The sequence below is a fragment of the Myotis myotis genome, unplaced genomic scaffold, assembly GCF_014108235.1.
Source record: "Myotis myotis isolate mMyoMyo1 unplaced genomic scaffold, mMyoMyo1.p scaffold_m19_p_1, whole genome shotgun sequence".
NCBI classification, from domain to species: Eukaryota; Metazoa; Chordata; class Mammalia; order Chiroptera; family Vespertilionidae; genus Myotis; species Myotis myotis.
In genome coordinates, this window is record NW_023416313.1 from 110,684,947 (window position 1) to 110,706,829 (window position 21,883).

Genomic DNA, 21,883 nt, shown 5'->3' on the forward strand with positions numbered 1-21,883 from the left:
AACAACAACACAGTCATAGTAGGGGACGTTAATACCCTGCTGACTTCACTGGATAGATATTCCAGACAAAAAAACTAGCAAGGAAACAGAGACTCTAAATGATACACTTGACAGATGGGTTTGACATTTATAGAACATTTCACCCCAAATCTGTAGAATATACATTCTTCTGAAGTGCTCATGGGTCATTCTCAAAAATAGACCTCATATTAGGACACAAAACAAGTCTATACAAGTTCAAGGAGACTGAAATTATATCAAGCATTTTCTCAAATCACAATGGAATGAAATTAGAAATCAACTACAGTACAAACACTCAAAAACATTCAAACTCATGCAGGCTAAATAGCATATTATTAAATAATAAATGGGTAACCAAAAATATGATAGAAATTAAAAACTTCCTGGAAACAAATGAAAATGAACACACAACTACCCAAAATTTATGGGACACAGCAAAAGCAGTCCTGAAAGGGAAATTCATAGCAATATAGCCCTACTAAAAATAAATAAATAAATAAATAAAAAAGAAAGATTAATAATAAACTATTTAAACCTACAACTTAAAGAATTAGAGAACAGAAAGAAAAACCCAAAGTAGAAGGAAGGAAATAATAAAGATTAGAGAAGAAATAAATGATATAGAAGCTAAAAAAATAAATACAAAAACTCAATAAAACCAAGAGCTGGTTCTCTTTGAAAAGATAAACAAGATTGCTGAACTATTAGCCAGACTCATCAAGAAACAAAGAGAGAGGACCCAAATAAACAAAATCAGAAATGAAAGAAGTGAAGTAACAACTTACACCACAGAAATACAAAGGATTGTAAGAAAATGCTATGAACAACAAGCTGGACAATGTGGATAAAATGGAAAAAGCCCTAAAAAAAATACTATCTTCCAAAACTGAATCAGAATAAATCAGAAAACCAAAATAGGCCAATGACAACTGATGAAATTGAAGCAGTAATAAAAAAAATTAAGTAAATTAAAAAAAAACCTCCCAGCAAACAAAAGTCCTGGTCCAGAGGGCTTCACATGGGGAATTTAACCAAACCTTCCAAGAATAACTAACACCTTTCCTCCTCAAACTATTCCAAATAGCACTAAGGATGTCCGACTGCAGCTTAGGTCTGCTCCCCGCTGGCAGGTGGACATCCCCTGAGGGCTGCCGGGCTGCCAGAGGGATGTCTGATTGCCAGCTTAGGCCCAATCCCCCGGGAAGCAGGCCTAAGCCAGCAGGTGGTCATCCCCCGAGGCGTCCCAGACTGCGAGAGGGCACAGGCCGGGCTGAGGGAGGCCCCCCGAGTGCACAAATTTTTGCGCACAGGGCCTCTAGTATCCCTCATAAACATAGATACTAAAATCTTCAACAAAATATTATTAGCAAATCAGATCCATTAATATGTTGAAAAGATCATATACCATGACCAAGTGGGATTTATTCCAGGATGCAAGGCTGGTACAGTATGTGCAAATCAATAACATGATACTTACATAAACAAACTGAAAAACAAAAAAATCACATGATCATGTCAATAGATACAGAAAAGGCATTCAACAAAATCCAACACCCTTTTTTTAATAAAAACTCTCAGCAAAGTTGAAATAGAGGGATTATCTCTCAACATAATAAAGGCCATATATGACAAACCTATAGCCAATATCATACTCAATGGGCAAAAATTAAAACCATTTCCCCTAAGAACAGGAACAAGACAGGGATGTCCACTTTCACCACTCTTAGTTAACATAGTACTGGAAGTCCTAGCCATAGTGATCAAAGAAGAAGAAAATATAAAAGGCATCCAACTTGGAAAGGAGGAAGTAAAGCTCTCATTATTCACAGATGACATTATATTGTACACAGAAAACCCTAAAGACTACACCAAAAAACTACTAGATTTAATGAAGTAAGTCAGTAATGTAGCAGGATATGAAATTAACTTAACTCCTGGAAATCCATAGCATATTATCTGGGGTATTTAATCATCAATAATGAATTCTCAGAAAGAGAAACTAAAAAAAAAAAAAAATCCCATTTACCATAACAAAAAATTAAGATACTTAGGAATAAACTTAACCAAGGAGGTAAAAGACTTGTACTCAGAAAACTACAGGATATTGTAAAAGAGATAGAAGAAGATATAAACAAGTGGAAGAATATACCATGTTCATGGGTTGATAGAATTAATATCATTAAATTGTTCACATTACCCAAAGCAATTTACCACTTCAATGCAATCCCTAATAAAATATGAACATCATATTTTAAAGATCTAGAACAAATACTCCAAAAATTTATATGAAACCAAAAAGAGACCCTGAATAGCTGCAGCAATCTTGATAAAGAATAACAAAGTTGGAGGGATCACAATACTAGATATCAAGTTATACTACAGAGCTACTGTAATCAAAACAACCTGTTACTGGCACAAGAACAGACATATAGATCAATGGAACAGAACAGAGAACCCAGAAATCTACCCAAGCCATCATGCTCAATTAATATTTGACAAAAGAGGCAAGAGCATATAATGGAGTCAAGTCAGTCTCTTCAATATATGGTGTTGGAAAAATTGGACAGATATATGCAAAAAAAATGAAACTATGTCACCAACTTACACCATACATAAAAATAAACTCAAAATGGATAAAATTCTGAAATGTAAGTTTTGAAACCATAAAAATCCTAGAAGAAATTATAGGCAGCAAAATCTCAGGTCAATGGGGTGGGGGTGGAGGGGAGGAGACATATGTAATACTTTCAACAATAAAGAATTTAAATTTTAAAAATAAAATAAATAATTTTTTTTTAAAAAAAGTAAAAGAGCCCTAACTGGTTTGGCTCAGTGGATAAAGCATCGGCCTGTGGACTGAAAGGTCCCAGGTTCAATTCCTGTCAAGGGCATGTACCTTGGTTGCAGGCACATCCCCAGTAGGGGGTGTGCAGGAGGCAGCTGATCAATGTTTCTCTCTCATTGATGTTTCTAACTCTCTATCCCTCTCCCTTCCTCTCTGTAAAAAATCAATAAAATATATTTTTAAAAAAGAAAATCATTATAATGAGAACTCAATCAGCATTACTGTTCTTGTTCTTATGCCTGGTCTTGTATTCAGTTTGCATTTTGGTCCTCTACTTTTTTTCTCTCCACTTCCTCCATTGAACTTTAGCTTTTTCATCTAATTGTTTATCTAACAAGTTTCCTTAATCGTCACCAAAGTTGCATCTACTACTCCAAAAGTATTAACAGTGACTCTCAGTTAAATATTCAAATTTAAATAAACACAATAATTTTTTCCTCCTTTAACAAGACCTTTGAGAGTAATTGGCACGTGACCCCAGTCAGTATTCACTAAGACAAGGGTCTCAGAATCACTTAATAAAATCAGTTGTGAATCTTTGTAAAGATAAATACATGTGTGGGACAGTGCCCTCTGGATTCTGAATCAAGAAAAGATGAAATCTGAATATTTTAGGTATCCATACAGAAGGGAAATGATGCCAGATGAAATCCACAGGTAATAATTAGAATTAGAATTATTGGTGTTTATCAAGTACCAAGCACTGTACTAAGTGTTTATTTATGATTCTGATGATCACCTCTACATAAGAACCACTCCTTTTACCAGCCATAACCCTTAAATTACCTTTGTAATAAAAATTACTAACCTTGGAATCCATGATCAAGCTTAGGAGTCCATCAATCTCATCCTGTTGTAAGTGTTACTGTGTGTGTGTGTGTGTGTGTGTGTGTGTGTAGTATTTTCCTGGGAAGAGGATCCATCATAACTTTCATCATTTCTTCAAAAAGGTCTCTGGCACAAAAATAGGTGAAAAAGAGCAGAAGGACACTTTAAAATAAAATCCTCCTAGCATTATATATTCACTCAACAATATTCATCCCCATTTATTCATTCATTCACAAATATTTGAGCACCTTCTACAGGACAAATACACTTTCAAAGTTTGAGAATATCAAATAATAAAACCAACTACTTGTCCTCATAGGACAGAAAAATAAATAATAAGTATATAATTATATAGAATGTCAAATAATTCTTTGATTCAGAACATAACTGCTTAAATTGCAAGTACAAATTGCATAATCAGCTTGATGGCAATTGAGACTCAACCCCAAAGCTAAATTTCAAATCCAGACTATTTCCATTTCTTGCTATTTTCAAATGCGACATATTTTATAACAAAATTCTTATCTATTATTACTACTCACAAGTAATTAATAAATAAATGCCATTTTTAATTTTATAAAATGTTATATGAAACATTAGTTTGGTTACTCAAAAGAATTTCTAAAAAGGTCCACCAAATAGTCATGTCGTATTTTTCTGAATTCATAGGCAAATGTGGAAACTAATAGGTATTAAAAACTTTGTACTATTGTTGCCATACATTTCACTTAACATATGTTATAATCCCCAGAATACATAATACTGTTTTGCTTTAAATAGTCAATTATCTTTTAAAGAGAAGTAAATAATGTTTTTAAATATATTTTCTTTCTAATCACATAGTTACAATTTCTTGTGCTCTTTATTTCTTTATGTAGATTCAGATTTCCATCTGGCATCATTTCCCTTCTGTCTGAAGAACTTCCTTTAAAATGCCTTTTAGTGCAGATCTGCTGGTAATTAATTCTTTCAGCTTTTGTATGTCTTAAAACCCTTTATTTCATTTTTAAAAGGTTTTTGTTATTATGGAATAGTAATTTGACTTGGTTTTGTTTTACTTTGGTTTTTTTTCTTTTTTTTTTTTGTTTGTTTGTTTGTTTGTTTACCTTTCTGCAGTTTAAAGATGTTGCTATATTGGTTTCTGGCTTATACTGGTTCCTACGAGAAGGCTGCTTACGTTCTTATCTTCAGTCCTTTTTATGAAATGCAGTTTCTTTCCCTCTGGCTGCTTTCATGATTTTCTCTTTATCACTGGTTTCAAAACATCTGTTTTGATATGCGTTGGTGTAGTCTTTGTGCACTTGTGTTTTGAATTTGTTGAGCTTATTAGACCTGTGGATATATAGTTTTCATAAATTTGAAATTTTTTGCCATTATTTTTTAATTTTTTTATTGATTTTGAGAAAGAGAGAGAAACATCAATTTGTTTTTCCACTTATTCATGCATTCCTTCATTGCTTCTTATAAGTGCCCTGACCAGGAACTGAACCCACCACCTTGGCGTATCAGGGCAATGCTCTAACCAACTGAGCCACCTGGCTCAGTCATTATTTCTTCAAATATTTTTCTATCTCTTTGTTTTGCAGGGACTTCAATTATATAAACAGGATAGGCAAAGGTTGGTTTATAGTTATGAGTACGTGAAACAGAGTTTCTTCTTGTATTATTATTTACTAGAGGCCCGGTGCACAAAAATTTGTGCACTCAGTGGGGAGAGGGGGTCCCTCAGCCAGGCCTGTGCCCTCTCACAGTCTGTGAGCCCTCAGGAGATAACGCCCTGCTGGCTTAGGACTGCTCCCGGGTGGCAGAGAGCAGGCCCAATCCCTAGGTGCAGCCCCTGGTCGGGCTCAGAGCAGGGCCGATTGGGGAGTTGGGGCGCCACCCCCTGTCATGCACAGAGCAGGACGGATCTGGAGGTTGCGATGCCACCCTCAGTCACGCTCAGGGTAGGGCCAATTGGGGGGTTGGGGCACCGCCCCCTGTCACACTCAAGGCAGGGTCGATGGGGAGGTTGCGGCGCCACCCCCTGTCACGCACAGAGCAGGGCCCATCAGGGGGTTGGGGTGCTGCCCCTTGTCATGCACAGAGCAGGGCCCATCAGGGGGGATGGGGCTCCGTACCCTGTCACGCACAGAGCAGGATCAATGAGGGGGTTAGGGAGCTCCCCCCTGTCACTCACAGAGTACGGCTGATAGGGGAGTTGGGGCTCTGCCTCCTGTCACACACAGAGCGGGGCGGATCAGGGGGTTGGGGCATCGCCACTGTCACACTCAGGGCAGGGCCGATGGGGAGGTTATGGCTCTACCCCATCACACACAGAGCCGCAGGGCAATCAGGGGGTTTGGGCGCTACCCCCTATCAGGCACAGAGCAGGGCTGATCAGGGGGTTGGGGCGCCTTCCCCTGTCATGAACAGAGCAGGGCAGATAGGGAGGTTGTGGCCCCACCCCCTGTCACACACAGAGCTGCAGGGCAATCAGGGGGTTTGGGCGCTGCCCCCTGTCACGCTGATCCCGGTGCCGGGAGGCCTCGCGGCTCCGCTGATCCTGGTGCTGGGAGGCATATTACCCTTTTACTATATAGGATAGAGGCCTGGTTAATGGGTGGGGGCCGGCTGGTTTGCCCTGAAGGGTGTCCTGGATCAGGGTGGGGGTCCCCACTGGGGTGCCTGGCCAGCCTGGATGAGGGGATGATGGTTGTTTGCAGCTGGTCACACACCCTTCAGGGTGGGGGTCCCCACTGGGGTGCCTGGCCAGTCTGGGTGAGGGGCTGACGGCTGTTTTCAAGCTGGCGGGTGACTGAAGCTCCCAACTGCTCCTTTTTTTCTTTTTTCTTTTTTATTCTGGGCCAGCTTTAGCTCTGACTCCAGCTCTGAGGCCTCTGCTGCTGAAAGCAGGTATCTGGTTTGTTTGGGTTCTATAATCGAAACACTGTTTCAACTCCAGCTCTGAGATCCCGGCTGGCTGAAAGCAGGTTTCTGGGGTTTTGTTTAGCTTCTATATTTGTAACTATGTTTCAAACTGCAAGCTCAGAGGCCAGCAAGGCAGGCGGGGAACGTTGGTTTCCTCCGTCACTGAAGCAAGCAAGCCTCATGTTAGCTTCAAGCTGCCTGGCTGCCGTCCACCATCTTGGCTGGCAGTTAATTTGCATATCGCCCTGATTAGCCAATGGGAAGGGTAGCGGACATATGCTAATTACCATGTTTCTCTTTTATTAGATAGGATTAACTAGAGGCCCGGTTCACAGATTCATGCACTGGTGGGGTCCCTCGACCTGGCCTGCGGGGATCAGCCAAAAATGAAACCGGCAGTCCAATATCCCCTGAGGGATGTAGTAGTGCTCCCAGCGGCAGGTGTCTGGGGAGGAGCCCGAACTGGAGCTGGAGTCGGAGCCGGGTGCCGAGTCGCTTCCGTTCATCCTGGCCCTGCCGCGCCCACCATCACTTGGTAGGCTCGCTCCCGCTCCGCTGCAGTATCCACACACCCATCCTAGGGCAATACTGGCATGCCCATGACCAAGAAGTGGCCATGGGCTCATGCCCAGTCAGTCCCAATACTGGTCCCAATCCTGGATGGGGGAGAGGCCTGCAGGGAAAATGTCCGCGGGAGAGACTCCAGCTACAGCAGCTGTGCTTACCAGCTCACCTGTTGGTCAGCTGAGCGGCGCTCCTTCTGTGGGAGTGCACTGACCACCAGGGGGCAGCTCCTGCGTTGAGTGTCTGCCCCTGGTGGTCCGTGCGCAGCTTAGCTACCGGTCAGTCGGTCAAGCAGTTGAATGGTCGCTTAAACTTTATATATATATATATAGATTATTGTATTATTTTCTCTACAAACAACTATAAACCTACTTTACCCACCCTATATATTTGGCAAATTGGTGTGTCCCACTGGTTCACTCTTGTTCTGTTTTGTTGTGGTGGGAAAGGTAAACTTCTTTATCTATGTATTTCATTTTGGATAGCTTAATTGCTATATATTCAGGTGCACTAAACTTGCCTTCCACAATGTTTGTTCTGTTATAAATCCCGCCAAGTTTTCATCTCTATAAGTTCAGTTTAGGTATCTTTAATATATTAAATATCTCTACTTAACATGCTCAATCTTACCTCTAACTTTTTTGACATGAAACACACTTACAATAACTGATATAATGTAAGTGTCTTCTATTCTACCAGTTTGGGTTTGATTTTAGTTGTTTTAGTGGGTGATTACATCCAGTTCCTGTAACCCTGTCTTGGTCAGAAGCAAAAGTCTCTTTAACTATAATCCAAAATTCTTTTAATTAAAATGTATGATAAATGTATTCAGAAGAGAACTTTTGAAGACAGGTTCAGTATAAAAGAAACACCTTTAGAATATAAAACAGGAGGAAAACATGGAAACTTAAGATATGGGTTTGAGAATATTCACTAATTCAAATAATCTGTAAAAGGCACTTACTGATATTATCAACCCATTCCTTTATTTCTTGATCTGTGTGAGAGTACACAGGTGTTCATTTGTTATGAGACTAATTATATTATATGCACTTTTCTGTTATATTTTATAATTTTTAATTTTTTAAAAAGGCATGAAGCTATATTTTCAAGGAACTTATAATGACAAAGTAAAACTATGTACACAAATAAGTAAGACCATTGAAATACAGTAGGTCCTCAAATGCCTTTCTTTCATTCAATGTCATCTACACTAATCTACACTAATAAAAGAGAATCATGCAAATTAACCATCACTCCCACTCCACTACACCCACCAGCCAATCAGAAGTGAGTATGCAAATTAATCCAACTAAGATGCCAGCAGCCATGGAGCTGGAGCAAGCAGGAGGCTGGAGTTGCCCCTGGCGATGGAGGAAGCCAAGCTCCCCGCCTTCCCTGGCCAGCCCTGGGCTCCGCTCAAGGCTACAAAGTTTCAATTATAGAAGATAAATAAATACCAGATACCTGCTTCCAGCCCATCCTGGCCTCTGCTCAAGGAGGCACTGAAAAAAAAAGAAAGAAAGAAAGAAAGAAAGAAAGAAAGAAAGAAAGAAAGAAAGGAAGGAAGGAAGGAAGGAAGGAAGGAAGGAAGGAAGGAAGGAAGGAAGGAAGGAAGGAAGGAAGGAAGGAGAGGCTGGGAGCTTAGGTCACCAGGGTGCATGGCCAGCCTGAAAATGGCCATCAGCCCCTCACCCAGGCTGGCCAGGCACCCCAGCGGGACCTCCCACCCTGAAGGGGGTGTGGCCAGCTTTAAAACAGCCCTCAGCCCCTCACCCATGCTGGCCACACACCCCCACCATGGACCTTCACCCCATGGGGGCATGGCTGGCCTACAAACCACCATAGGCCCCTCACCCAGGCTGCCCCACACCCCAAGGGAACCCCCACCCTGATCCGGGACACCCTTCAGGACAAACCAGCCAATCCCCACCCATGCACCAGGCCTCTATCTATACTAATAAAAGGGTAATATGCTAATTAGACTGGGAGACCTTCCAGGAGACCTTCCAGACATTCTTCTGGACAAAGCCATGGTGGCGGGGCAGAGGTAGAGGCAGTTAGAGGCCAAGAGGGGAGGGCAGTTGTGGGTGATCAGGCTGGTGGGGGGGGGGGATTTGGGGGCAAGCAGGCCAGCAGCAGGGGGCAGTTGGGGGCAAGCAGGCCAGCAGGCAGAGTGGTTAGGGGCAATCAGGCAGGCAGATGAGCGGTTAGGAGCCAGCAGTCCCAGATTGTGAGAGGGATGTCTAACTGCTGGTTTAGGCCCGATCCCTGTAAACCAACAGTAGGGCATCCTTCGAGGGGTCCCAGATTGGAGAGGGTGCAGGCCAGGCTGAGGAACACCCCCTCCCCCATGCATGAATTTCATGCACCGGGCCTCTAGTTTCATTAAAACATTGATGGTGGTGGGGAATCAATTCCCAATCACAGCCACTATATGTATGGAGTTTAGATGTTCTTCCCATAGTTGCATGGGTTTTCTCTGGGTATGCCAGTTTCCAGGGCAATTAACATGTCTCCATTGTCCCAGTCTGAGTGAGTGGTCCTGTGATGGAAATTCATACTGTCCACTGTGGGTCTTGCACCTGAGCTGCCGGGGAAGGCTTTGGCCACCCTTCACACTGAACTGGAATTAGTTGGAAAATAATTATCCTGTTTTTCTTAATCTTTCTTAAGTTTATGTATAGCTCACATTTATTTCAATGTTTAATATAAGAAGTGATTGGGGTCTTTGTTTAGAAGCTTGGTGATGTCTTCCTAACCAGAAATATGCCATAGGAACTTAACTCATCTTTATATGCCTGGGTTGTGGGCTCAATCCCCAGTGTGGGGCATGCAGGAGGCAGCTGATCAATGATTCTCTCTCTTCACTGATGTTTCTATCTTTCTCTCCTTCTCCCTTCCTCACTGAAATCAGTTATAATATATTTTTTAAAAATTGAACAGCCATTTGACCCAGCAACCCCACCTCTGGGAATATATCCTAAAAACCCAGAATTAGAAAGAATGTATGCACCCCTATCCTCATAGCAGCGTTATTTACTAGTACAATATCTAAGATTTGGAAACAGTCCAAGTACCCATCAGTAGATGAGTGGATAAAAATGTTGTAGTACATTTGCACAATGGAATACTATGAGCAGTAAAAAGAAGGATCTCTTACCCTTTTGACAGCATGAATGGACCTGGAGACTATTTGCTAAGTGAAATAAGCCAATCTGAGAAAAACAAATATCACATGATCTCATTTATTTGTGGAATCTAATGAACAAAATGAATTGACCAACAAAATAAGACCCAAAGCATGGAGGCATGGAACAGACTGACATACCTCGATGTGGGGGTGGGAGGACAAGGAAAGATAAAACAAAGAATTTATATACTTACTAGGGGCCCAGTACATGAATTCATGCACCTTGAAAGGAACTGTGGGCCGCAAGGCCGCAGTGGGCACAGGGGTGGGTCTCGGCCCATCCTCTGCACTCCTGCCTGGCCCCTTCTACCGCGGCCCCCAGCCCCCTGTCTGCCAGCAGCCCTGCTCCCGCCCCCACCACTCCCACGCACTGATGATGCTGGTCCCACTCACAACTGCTGATGTTCAGAATGATTGGGGCCGGCGCCAGCAGCGGGTGCCAGCAGCAGCTGCTGCCCCAATCACCCTTCAGGAGCAGGGGGAGGTGAAGAAGCTCTCAGGGGTGATCTGGGCCAGCAGCCGCCAATCTCACCCACTGTCAGTGCTGAGCAATCGGGACCAGGCACGAGTAGCAGGTGCAAGCAGCAGCTCCGGGGCCGGCTACAGGTGCAAGCGTGGCCAGCACTGGCAATGGGTGTAAGCTACTGGCCCCGATCACCTCTCAGGAGCAGGGGGAGGTGGAAAAGCCCTGAGGGGCAATTGGGGCTGGCATCCACCACTCACACCTGTTGACAGTGTCAAGCAATCAGGGCCAGCGCTGGCAGCAGGTATGAGCAAGGCCGGCACCAGCAGGAGGTGTGAGCACTGGATGGGACTGTGGTATGTGGGAGCAAAGAATTTTCAGTTAACACAAGAGGCTCGCCCCAATGACAGCAACCAGTGCCCTGCCTTGGTCTGGTGCCCCTGCTCACCTGCTCCACCATCCCGCCAGTTTCCCGTGTTCTGCGCACGCCCCCTGGTGGTCAGCGCACGTCATAGTGACCAGTTGTTCAATTATTCGGTTGTTCTGCTATTCAGTCTATTTGCATATTAGCCTTTTATTATATAGGATATGTATAGCCCATGGACATGGGCAATAAGGTAGTTAAGACCTGGAGAGGGATGGGAGGGACTGGACAGAGAGAGGTAAAGAGGGAGGAATGGGAGACGTCTGTAATACTGTCAACAATAAAAAATTATTTAAAAAAAAAAGACATGGCAACTAAATGCAAAAGGAAATAGTTTCTTTTCTTAGGGAAATATGATTTGGTGCAAATTCATATTTCCTCTGATAAGATTTTTATAGCCTCTAATTTGATACTCAAATCCCTTGCTAAATTTCTGAATAAAAGTTTCTATCCCTCTGGATGTAGCCATTCCTCATGTATGCCTGCAATTTTACCACAATAGCCAGGGGAGAGTGCGCCATTCAGCTGCTGTCTGCTCTCCACTGCCAAATGAGGTTATGCTGCTTCTGGGGTCAAGGTCTTTGATGCAGTGCAACCATTATCCACAGGAGCAGAAAAAATTTCATCTTGGTCCCATGAAGGTCACCCACCACTCTCTGCAAAAAGCAATGTTTATAAACCGCATTATCAGCAAGGGATTTTTCTTAGGAAAAGGAATCAGATGTTAATCAAATAACCCTTCTTTCTGTCTAAAGTTGCCCATCACTAGTCATATATGCTTACCAAAATGAATTTAAGATACACTACAAGATCCACCCAGAAGCTTTCTTCCAGACAAAATCCCACCTCATCTCTACCATCATCCTTTACCTGGAAATAAAACAGTAAAAGCTATTAAAGAAGGAGGAGGAGGAAGAAAAGGAGGATGAGGAGGGGGAAGAAGAGGAGGAGAGGGAGTTGACAGCATGGACATAGAGGTCAAAGAGGCTGAAAATTGAGAAAAATGCCACTGCCACTAATGATCAGGAAGTCTCTGTTGTTCTTTGAAAAGATTTTAATGGAAGAGATAACAGACACTGCTCAGGAAGTATCTCTTCTTTCCAGCAATAACCCAGACACAAAAGACAGACCTACTTGAGTCAGTTTCCAAGTGGCTATGCCAGGATACAAACATAAACCCAAGCCCTCACCGGTTTGGCTCAGTGGATAGAGCGTTGGCCTGCAGACTGAGGGGTCCCGGGTTTGATTCCAGTCAAGGGCATGTACCTTGGTTGCAGGCACATCCCCAGTAGGGGGTGTGCAGGAGGCAGCTGATAGATATTTCTCTCTCATAGATGTTTCTAACTCTCTAGCCCTCTCCCTTCCTCTCTGTGAAGAGATCAATAAGATATATTTTAAAAAAAAAAAAAAAAAAACATAAATCCAAGCAGCCTACTCCGTTAATTAAAATACAGACAAACTACTTAAGCATTTAATATGATGCCTTGGGTGGAGAGATGTCCACAGCATGTTCCTTAAACCACACTGTGGTATAGTAGATATTGTTGGTGCCTAACCACAGATCCCCTTGCCCTCCTTAATTCACAGGTTAACAGGTCTCAACAGCTTCCCACCTCATGTACCTGTATCTCCGCCTCTCTACCTGGGAGCTTTCTTTAAAGGCGAACTTGCTGAGAAACAAACAGGCTGAATTAGGATATTCATGGCATAGGCCCTCAAATCCCCATCCAGTGGGGGACAGGGGCTGGTGAGTAACCACCCCAGCCTCCATGTCCTCCGCTGGGACAGTTCTGAGATGTGTCCACACAGTTTTTCACAGGTTCCCAGTGAGAATGAGTCATAGTTGCCCACAATAGTAACGACTTATTAACTTTTGTCCTTTCCTCATTTTTCCCACCTTCTCACTGTCCTGGATGCAGACAATAAGATGGTGCATTGTGTGCAGAAAATTTTTAAACAACAACAAAACCGACTTAAAGTCAGTCTGTTTTCTAGTAACACGGTCGGTAATTCTAAACAATGTCAGTGATACAATGCTCTTCCCTGTTGGGGAAAACCACCCCCAACCTTGGTATGCCACTGCTGAAAGGGTTAGACATGCCCTGTATGGCCTTAGCATCAGATGGAGTTTAGTTCAATCCAACCTCTGTCACTTACTAGCCAAGTGGCATGTAGCCTTGAGTAAATAAATGACTTAACCTCTGTAAGCCCCATTTTTTCATGTGTAAAATGGAAATACTTATAAGATATAGGACACAAAACAGAGTTGCTGTATAAAATAAATGTACAATAGCTACTCGCCAAAATATCTGATATATATGGGCTCAATAAATAGGTTCTGATAATATCATCTGACTTGTGTATTTACCACACATTTAATCTGCTGATTTCAATAGCAATCATTAATAATTAGTCACTTTTATCATCCAAAGAAAATGTAGTTAATTTAAGATTAGCACAAATTATTTATATCAGATGTCCTGATCAAAGTACTTAGTTTAATCATGCTCTGTCCCCTGAAATAAAATGTTAAAGTGACCAGATATCTGTCATAAAGTTTTCAACATTTATTCAATTCATCTCTAGTTCTCTATTCCCTTCCTCTCCTTTATTTTAAATTTTATTTTTTCCAGTACCCATTGAATTCTTGATGGACCTACTGAGTCCTATTTACAGTCCCCAATGGGAACTTCAGAGCAAAAGAGAAGTGGCTCTTGAGTTCCTTATAACCCACTCAGGCTGCAGCAGTACCTGTTTGGATTTTGAATTTCTTTGGCTCTTAAGATTTTAAACATCCTTTCATCTAGCTCTCGATATCTCTGAGTATGACAGAATCTTGCATTTTTTTCATACCTGATAGGACCTTCTGACTCATAAATATGCTTCATACCTGATAGGACCTTCTGACTCATAAATATATTAAAATATATTAAATTCTGATTGTTTCTCATGGCCTTATCTGACTTTGCCATCCCACTTTCAAGGTCATTCTACTGACAAGTACTTTATCAGTATCTGACTTAAAACAGCCTGGAATAGAAGATATGAATATTCTCTCTGGAGTCAAAATGTAGCTATGCCAGCCATTGCCTGTGTCACCTTGGGCAAGTCACTTATACTTTCTAAGGCTTAATTTCCTTACTATGATATGGAGAAGAAAATGATAGTACCTATCTTATGGAGGTGTTTCAGGGATTAAATAAATACCTAATACTGTCTGGCATATAACGTGCTCTATAACTTTAAGCTATTATTTTATTTTTATTTTCAAATTGTAATATGTCGTTTTTTTAATATATATTTCTATTTGTCCTTGATGGTATCAGATGTCCTGAGCACTAGTGCTTTATGCCAACTTTCTTGGCTGCTCGAATTGGGTGTATGACCTGCTGTGTTCATCTGAACTTGAGCCCCATGTTCATGTGGATCCATCTAGATCAATTGCCCATTTCTACAATTATAATTGCCTGAATCATTACAATAGTTATGTGGCTTTACATTTTATAATGTTCAAGATCATTTTATTTTATCCTCCTGTGATATATGAATGACTCATATTATTATTTCTAATGTGGACTAGGAGAGATTGGGAAAGGTCAGAGAGGTAGTAACTATCAGAACAGAGACTAGAACGAGGATTTACAGTGCATGTGTTGCACCGGCACTGAGAAAGGGGAAATGAAGGCCAGAGATGGTGCTGAATCCAAGAGAAACAAACGGAAGGCAAGCAGCAACCTCACCTGGTCGATGTGATAGGTGGACCCCTTAATGGATTAGGAAATACCTTTAGTATAAACACTGGAGGCTGCATCTCCAACACAGGCATTTGAGTGCCTCACAAAGAGTAGATTCCACACAGCCATGATTTTCAAGTAGACACTAGGTTCCCTAGAGTCTTTATCAGAATGCTACTGGAGAACTGAGTCCTACAGAAAATGATTGTCTGGCTTTTTTCTCAATTCTTCCAAAAATGGAACAAAGCTAGTAGCACCATTCTAGAGATATAGCCAAGAAGTTAATCCATTATATTCACTGAATGCCTTAAGACATCAGGGCTTAATTCTTTTGTACAATCTTGATTGAGTAGAGCTAATTGAGTATGAGAGAGTTTACATTACACCTACAATGTAAAACAATAAACTCCACCTGAAATAAGTATTTCCTCTTAAGTATTAAAACAAAATATCAGAGCTTAAGAAAGGACTTCTCTAAAGAGTGACAGTTATGTATCCAGCAGTAACCCTCTATTTTAGGAGTCAGTCTTAATAGGGACAATGCCTTAGGGTTAATTCTATACATATTGATGTGGCAAAAGAAAATGTCTGCCAATAACTTCAGGCTATATGCCCACGGAAGCCACATGGTTTATTATATTGGTGCCAGGGAACAGAATGTGAACAGGTTAGTACCTACTAGCCCTTCCACCCAGAAGCCATCTCCAGAGAATGTTCTCCTGGATGCAGGCCAGCAGAGCAGCTTAGTCTGTGAGCAAGAGTAACTTCCGGTGTCAAGGCAGATGATAAATTTTGGAGGGATGCTGATTGAACCAGGCTAGAGAGTTTTCTGCAAAGTACTTTCAGAGATTTGTGGAGGATGTTTCTAGAGGCTGGAAAATTGATCCCCATTGACTCCAGCAGAGAAATGATGACTTACTAGTCCTGTTTTGACTGTAAACTGGTGAGCCAAGGCCATGTGGCAGTAAAAACAAACCAACTGGACCTGTTCTGAACTGACAAACTGCCACCAAGCCAAGGAAACAAGTCGGCCTTTGCCATTAATTTATCTCTTAGTTAAAATAACAAGCAAAAGGAAATACAACCCACTATATTCAAGAAACAAAGTCAGGGGAATTTGCTTCCCATTGATTCCCTTCCATAAGCTCTTTCTCATATTTTAACTAAGGACAAAGTAAGGAAGGAAATGCCCTCTAAGAGAAAATTAAGTGAATTTAGAATAGAAACATAAAGGCAAAGGAAACAGATCCCCCAAGGAATCAGAATAGAATATGATTTTAATAAATTGGCTTAATGAAGATTAATTCTGTTTAATAACAAGCAGAACTATTATTAAAGTTAAATAAGCAGTGGTCTGTGTCCAATTAGGGCCAACAGCTCTTGGGAGAACCAGGAACCAGGGCGAAAGCTGCCTCCGAGGAAGAGGGAGGGATTCCTCTGGCAGATTTGATCCACACAAAGGCCTGGGAATGGGATTGAATCCATATGTTCTCCCCTTAAACAAATTAAAATGCATTTGACAGACATAAATAAGTATGGAATTTTGCATTTAAACACTGTCTAACCCATTTATGAAAGTAACAACAGCTTTGAGCCGAGGCGCCGTGCTGCCACCTGTGCGTGCGCATGCCTGCGCTTTCAAGCTTGGGTTCTCCCTCGCCCTTTCCTGGCCAGTCGAGCTGTTTTATCCTGAGCCAGCTCCCACCTTTCTACAGAAGCATCCCCAGAACCAGGGCAGAACACTCCTATGTGAGGTCCACCAAACCCGTGCTCAAGGCCACCAAGGCCAAGAATGAAAAGAAAAAGAGCAAAGAGAAGGAGAGGGGAAAAAAGGATGAAGAAACCCAACTTGATATTGTTGGAATCTGATGGACAGTAACAAACTTTGGTGAAATTTCAGGAGCCAGAACGATTGAAATGAATTTTAAAAAAAAAACCTACATACATGCATTTGACAATGGACTTTTGCACTGGGAGCTCCATATAAGGAAGCTGATGAGGGTCCGAATCCTCCGGACCAGCTTACAGCTGTCAAATTTGTCTGATTCCAGAATTGCCCTAAACTCTGGCTAAGGAACATATCTTGGTATAAATTCAGATGGACTTGTTGGGCATTCACATGTGATTGGACTAAGAGAACAATGGGAGCCAGTCTTTCAAGATTGGGAAATGATTTTATTGGCCTCAAGTAGCTGTTTTATCAGATGAAATGAAAGAGACCATATAGAAGCAAAAAGTAAAGCAACAGGAGAGGAAGACATGATAAAGATTAGATCCTGAGCTGAAAGAGAAACTAAGAAAAAAGCTGGTATCCCAGAAGACAAAGGAAATATTAAATGGTGTGAATTATGGGGGGGGGGGGGGGGACTTCAGAGCTTCCAGGACTACAAACTTAAAACAAGCAAGAAGACAGTAAAATTCTTTAAAGGCCTGGAAAGATGGAGTTTTGCATGAAATACTTCTGGACAGGCAGGTCAAATTGAAAACTGATAGACATTGCAAATGACCAGGACTTTTGTCTTTGCTTCTTCTTTTGTTTTATTTTTTCTGAATAAAATAATCAGTGGAAGCATTAAAATAAAAAATAAAGAAAGTAACAGCAGCTTCTTCTATACCAGATACCAAACTAAGTGCACTGTGAATTCTCTCCTGGTCCCCCTGCAACGTGAGAGGAAAGTATTATCTCTTCCGACTGAATAGTTGGTCCCTTTCCTACAAGCTGGGATTTTTTTTAAATTCCCATTGTGTACTTCCTGTGTCCCAGGCACTGTACCTTCAGGAAACATACAGATAGTACAAATTATGAAGAAAAGACAACAACAGAGGGCTGTGGTAAGAATAATGAGAAGGGAAGAACTTGTTTAAGTTGCCTGATCAGCTGAGAGCTGACAGATGAAAGGAACAGCCGTGTAAAGAGCAAGAGGAACAAACACGCAGAGCAGAGGGCACAGCATGCGCAAGGGCCCGAGGCTGGGAAGAACTTCATGCATTTACAGATTAAGAAGAAAACTGGTAAGAGAACAGTGAGCAAGAGGGAAGAAAGCATGAGGTAAGTTTGCAGAGACAAACAAGGGCCAGACCCTGCGAGAGGTTTCAGAACTTGTTACAGAATTAAAATGTATACTGAGTACAGTGGAAGCTCCTGAAGGGTTTTAAGCAAGAGTAATAAGATCTAATTTGAATTTTCTTTTAAAAAAAATCATTCTAATTGGTCTTTGGAAAGTAGATTGTAGGGATGCAAGAGGGGAAGCAGGGAGAAAAGTGAACAAAGTGCTGTCTGGGTAACAGGGACAGTGGTGGCTTAAGCACAGTGTGGCCATGGAGAAGAACTAGAGCCAACATATACAATCATGAGTCTTTTAATGACAGAGATATGTATCATTAGGCAATTTTGTTGTTGTGAGAACATTAAAGAGCACACTTACACAAACCTAGGGGGCACAGCCTACTGCACACCTGCTGTATGCGGCGTGGCCTATGGTTCCTAGGCTACACACCTGTACGGCATGTTAGCGTACAAAACAACACAGGATTAAATCAGGCTCAAAAGGAAGCGATACAATTGAAAGACATGGTAACCACGAGATGTATGAGGCTGCTGCCAGTGTTGCTTGGCACACTGTCTCACAGCAACTGGAAACCCAGGCGATGGATTCTCCCGAGAGCCTCCGGAAGAAGGCAGCCCTGCCAACACCCGCATTTTTAACCCAGGGAGACCACTGTGTCCTTGTGACTTCCAGCTCCGTAAGATAATGAATGAGTGTTGGTTTAAGCCACTAGCTTTGTAGTATTCTGTTACAACAGAAATACGAAACTAATATACTATTACCCTTTAATGACATTATGAAAGTCAGCTGAGTCAGTAAAATGTTCTGACACAGACCAGGCTCAGAAAAGTATCATCTCTTAGCCTGGATGAGATGGATGCCGACTGGTTCAGTGTCCGTGGCTACACAGTGCACTCAGGATAGCACTACTTCATGAATTAGGATAAGTATATTCAAATGTAATTCTGTAAATAGAAGCCTTCAGTACACACTTTTAGACATTGTGGTTAAGATACAGACAACACTCTTAGGCGTTTTCTAAGTCCCAATATCATTTCTCTCTCACCAAGTTGCTCTAGCTAGATAGGGAACAATCAAATTGATTCTGAAGATCAGAGTCTGATCATTCCAGATGCCAGTTCTGAAACTCTGAATTGTCATGGGATTCCCTACCTCCTCCTTCCCAACACCTGAAAAGGAGGTATTTTATATTCATTGTTAACCATCTCTGTCATTAATGACGAACCTGAGCCAATGTAAAGAGAAGCATTCATATTTTCACCAGTTAAGAAAGGACATAGTTTCATTATCAACGTTATCATTATTTAAACTGAAATCTCCTTAGTTTAATAGACTCATCACTGCCACCAATAAAATATAATATGCCTTGCCAGGAACACCCTTCCACCTGGCACTACTTGGCTAAGTCTCACTGGAGATTCAAACTGTAATATCAAGTGAGAATTTAACGTCCAATCCCATCCCATAGTATTAAACCAGTCTTATAAAAATTGGACCATTCCTGGAATGTTCATGACCTACAAGGCTAAAGATTTTACTGTCTTCGTGAGGAACATTTTCTCAACAATTTACTGAGAGGAAGGCTATGTTTATTCCAGTCAGGTTTCACCCATCCATTTGAAGCTTTCTAATTTCACTTCTTGGTAATTGTTCCCCCAGCATTTCCTGTAACTGTGCCTTATCTGATTCTTCCACTCCAGAGTGTTATTTTTATTGCAATGTAAAACAGAAACATTTCTGAATTATAATTGGAAGTCCTGACTGGTTCCCCATTTGATGCTGAATAATTCAATCTAGCTAATTAGGCATGGGGCACCCCTGACTCACGCTGCAAAAAGACTTCCGACTTCTGGTGATGCTTCTGGAATGTGGCTAATTGGCAGAAGCCATGTACAGTGATAATGAGCACACATTTGCCTTTCTTGCCCCATGAGGGAAACTGGAACTTTCTAAAGTGGTATTTAGATGAGCTATGATGCTTTTGCAGCGTTCTCAATTATCGACTGGAACACCCTGAAAGTGACTGGACCATCAATCCTATCCAGCTCTCAGTTCAAAGGGAATGTGGCTGCCTCAAGACTCCTACTGTGAGATTTCCAAGAAACAGAAAGTTAACCTTAAGTCACTTTTCACTTTTTTTAACTTAAGAAAAATGGGCAATTACCTTTGCTCTGCAGACTTCACAAACTCGAGTGGGTTCTTCTGCAGGAGTTAAAAGGTGAAGATTGGTGTCTGTGCTAATTAGCAGCTCCTACTTCAGCTTGAAAGCTTACACTATAAAAAGACACGGGAGGCAGACAGGATCAGAACCCTTCTGGAATCCTTACAGGAGGCCTTCTTTGACAAATGTAAATTTGCAGGCTGAAAAGTCACGTCGATTCTTAGATGTATTTTCATCAGAATCTGATGGAACCACAAGTGCCTTCTGCCCATATTCATTGTGTTAAATGTTGACTACACACCGCCAACCAGTTTCATCTTTTAGAAAAGTTTCACCTGTTCCTAACAGGAAAAGAAAGCTGTCAACATAATTTTAATTCTCTTTCTGACACATCTTTTTATGTTCTTATATTTGCATTTTTTCTTTTTTGCATTATTTGGTCTATTATATGAAAGGATCTTTTTCCAAGTATTAATAACAGAAAATTCAAGAGGGCATCAAATTAAAATGTTTTTTTAAAGGGATGAAATGTATCCAAAGAATAAGATTTATGGAGCTTAAATAAAGCTCTAAGTCCTACATGTGGGACCACACATTGGAAGTCCAGCTCAGCACACACCTCCCGCTGGGACTTTGGTTTCGTGGCTCTGCTAAGCCAACACGGGCTTTTCGTAGGCTGCGTAATAGGACAGGTTCATTCTTAACCATAACTACACTCCTACAACCTTATCCATTTACACTAGCACATGCCCCTTGCATACAGACAGTTTTGACCAAAAGCCTCATTTCTTCGCATATGATACTGTAGCCCAGTAATCTGCCCATGACCCACTGCTGGTTAATGGCAGACCGGAGCGGGCAAGCCAGAGACTCTAAAGCACCAATCCACTCTTCTCTCCGCTGTGCTACACTGAAGGGATGAAAAATACACTGACTTATTACTATGCATTTCAATACAGCTTGAATGAGCTGAATGAAAACTGGAATATTAGAGGCTGTCAAAAGTCAAAGGCTTCACATAAGCTCTAACGAGTGAACCTATTTTACTAAAATTCCCTACTGGTTCTGGCTAATAGTTATTACTTACTGAGCAATTAGTAGGTGCCAGCAGCATGCAAAACATCTTCCATTTAATCATTCACATTATCTAATTTAATCCTCATTCTCCTAAGTAGGTGCTGTTTTACAGATATGGAAACTGAGACTTTGAGATCATTAAAATATCTCCCAGGGCTACACTGCCAGTCAGTGAGGAAAGCGGAACTTTATTTGAAAATAGAGCCCATCATACTACTATAAGCAATCAGCAACTCCTCTCCCAGATATTCAAATCAAGTAAACTTTATTAAAAATAATTTTCACTCTATGTGTTCCTTTTATCCTGGCCTTCCTTTGATCAAGCAAAGAAAGTATGTTGCTAGCATTCTCCCAAAGCTTGAAAATTTCATTATCAAACCAAGTTACTTTTTTTAAATCCCTCCAAAAAAATATGACTTACCAGCATAGTACATTCCAATGGTAGAACCCTTTAGCACCCTGGTCTACACTCATATTGATTTCTATTATAATTTCAATAAAATAGAGAGTAACTGCTCTCTACCCACCAAGCTGTATCTTTTTATATTCCTTTCCTGCTTTTGCTTTTCTCATAGGTTAAATAATTTCAAATTCT

General features: G+C 41.4%; 1 pseudogene; it reads left to right on the top strand.

Moving 5' to 3' along the window:
• Window positions 1–16,608: 16,608 nt before the first annotated feature.
• On the top strand, window positions 16,609–17,488 carry LOC118668285 (annotated as a pseudogene).
• Window positions 17,489–21,883: the final 4,395 nt, after the last annotated feature.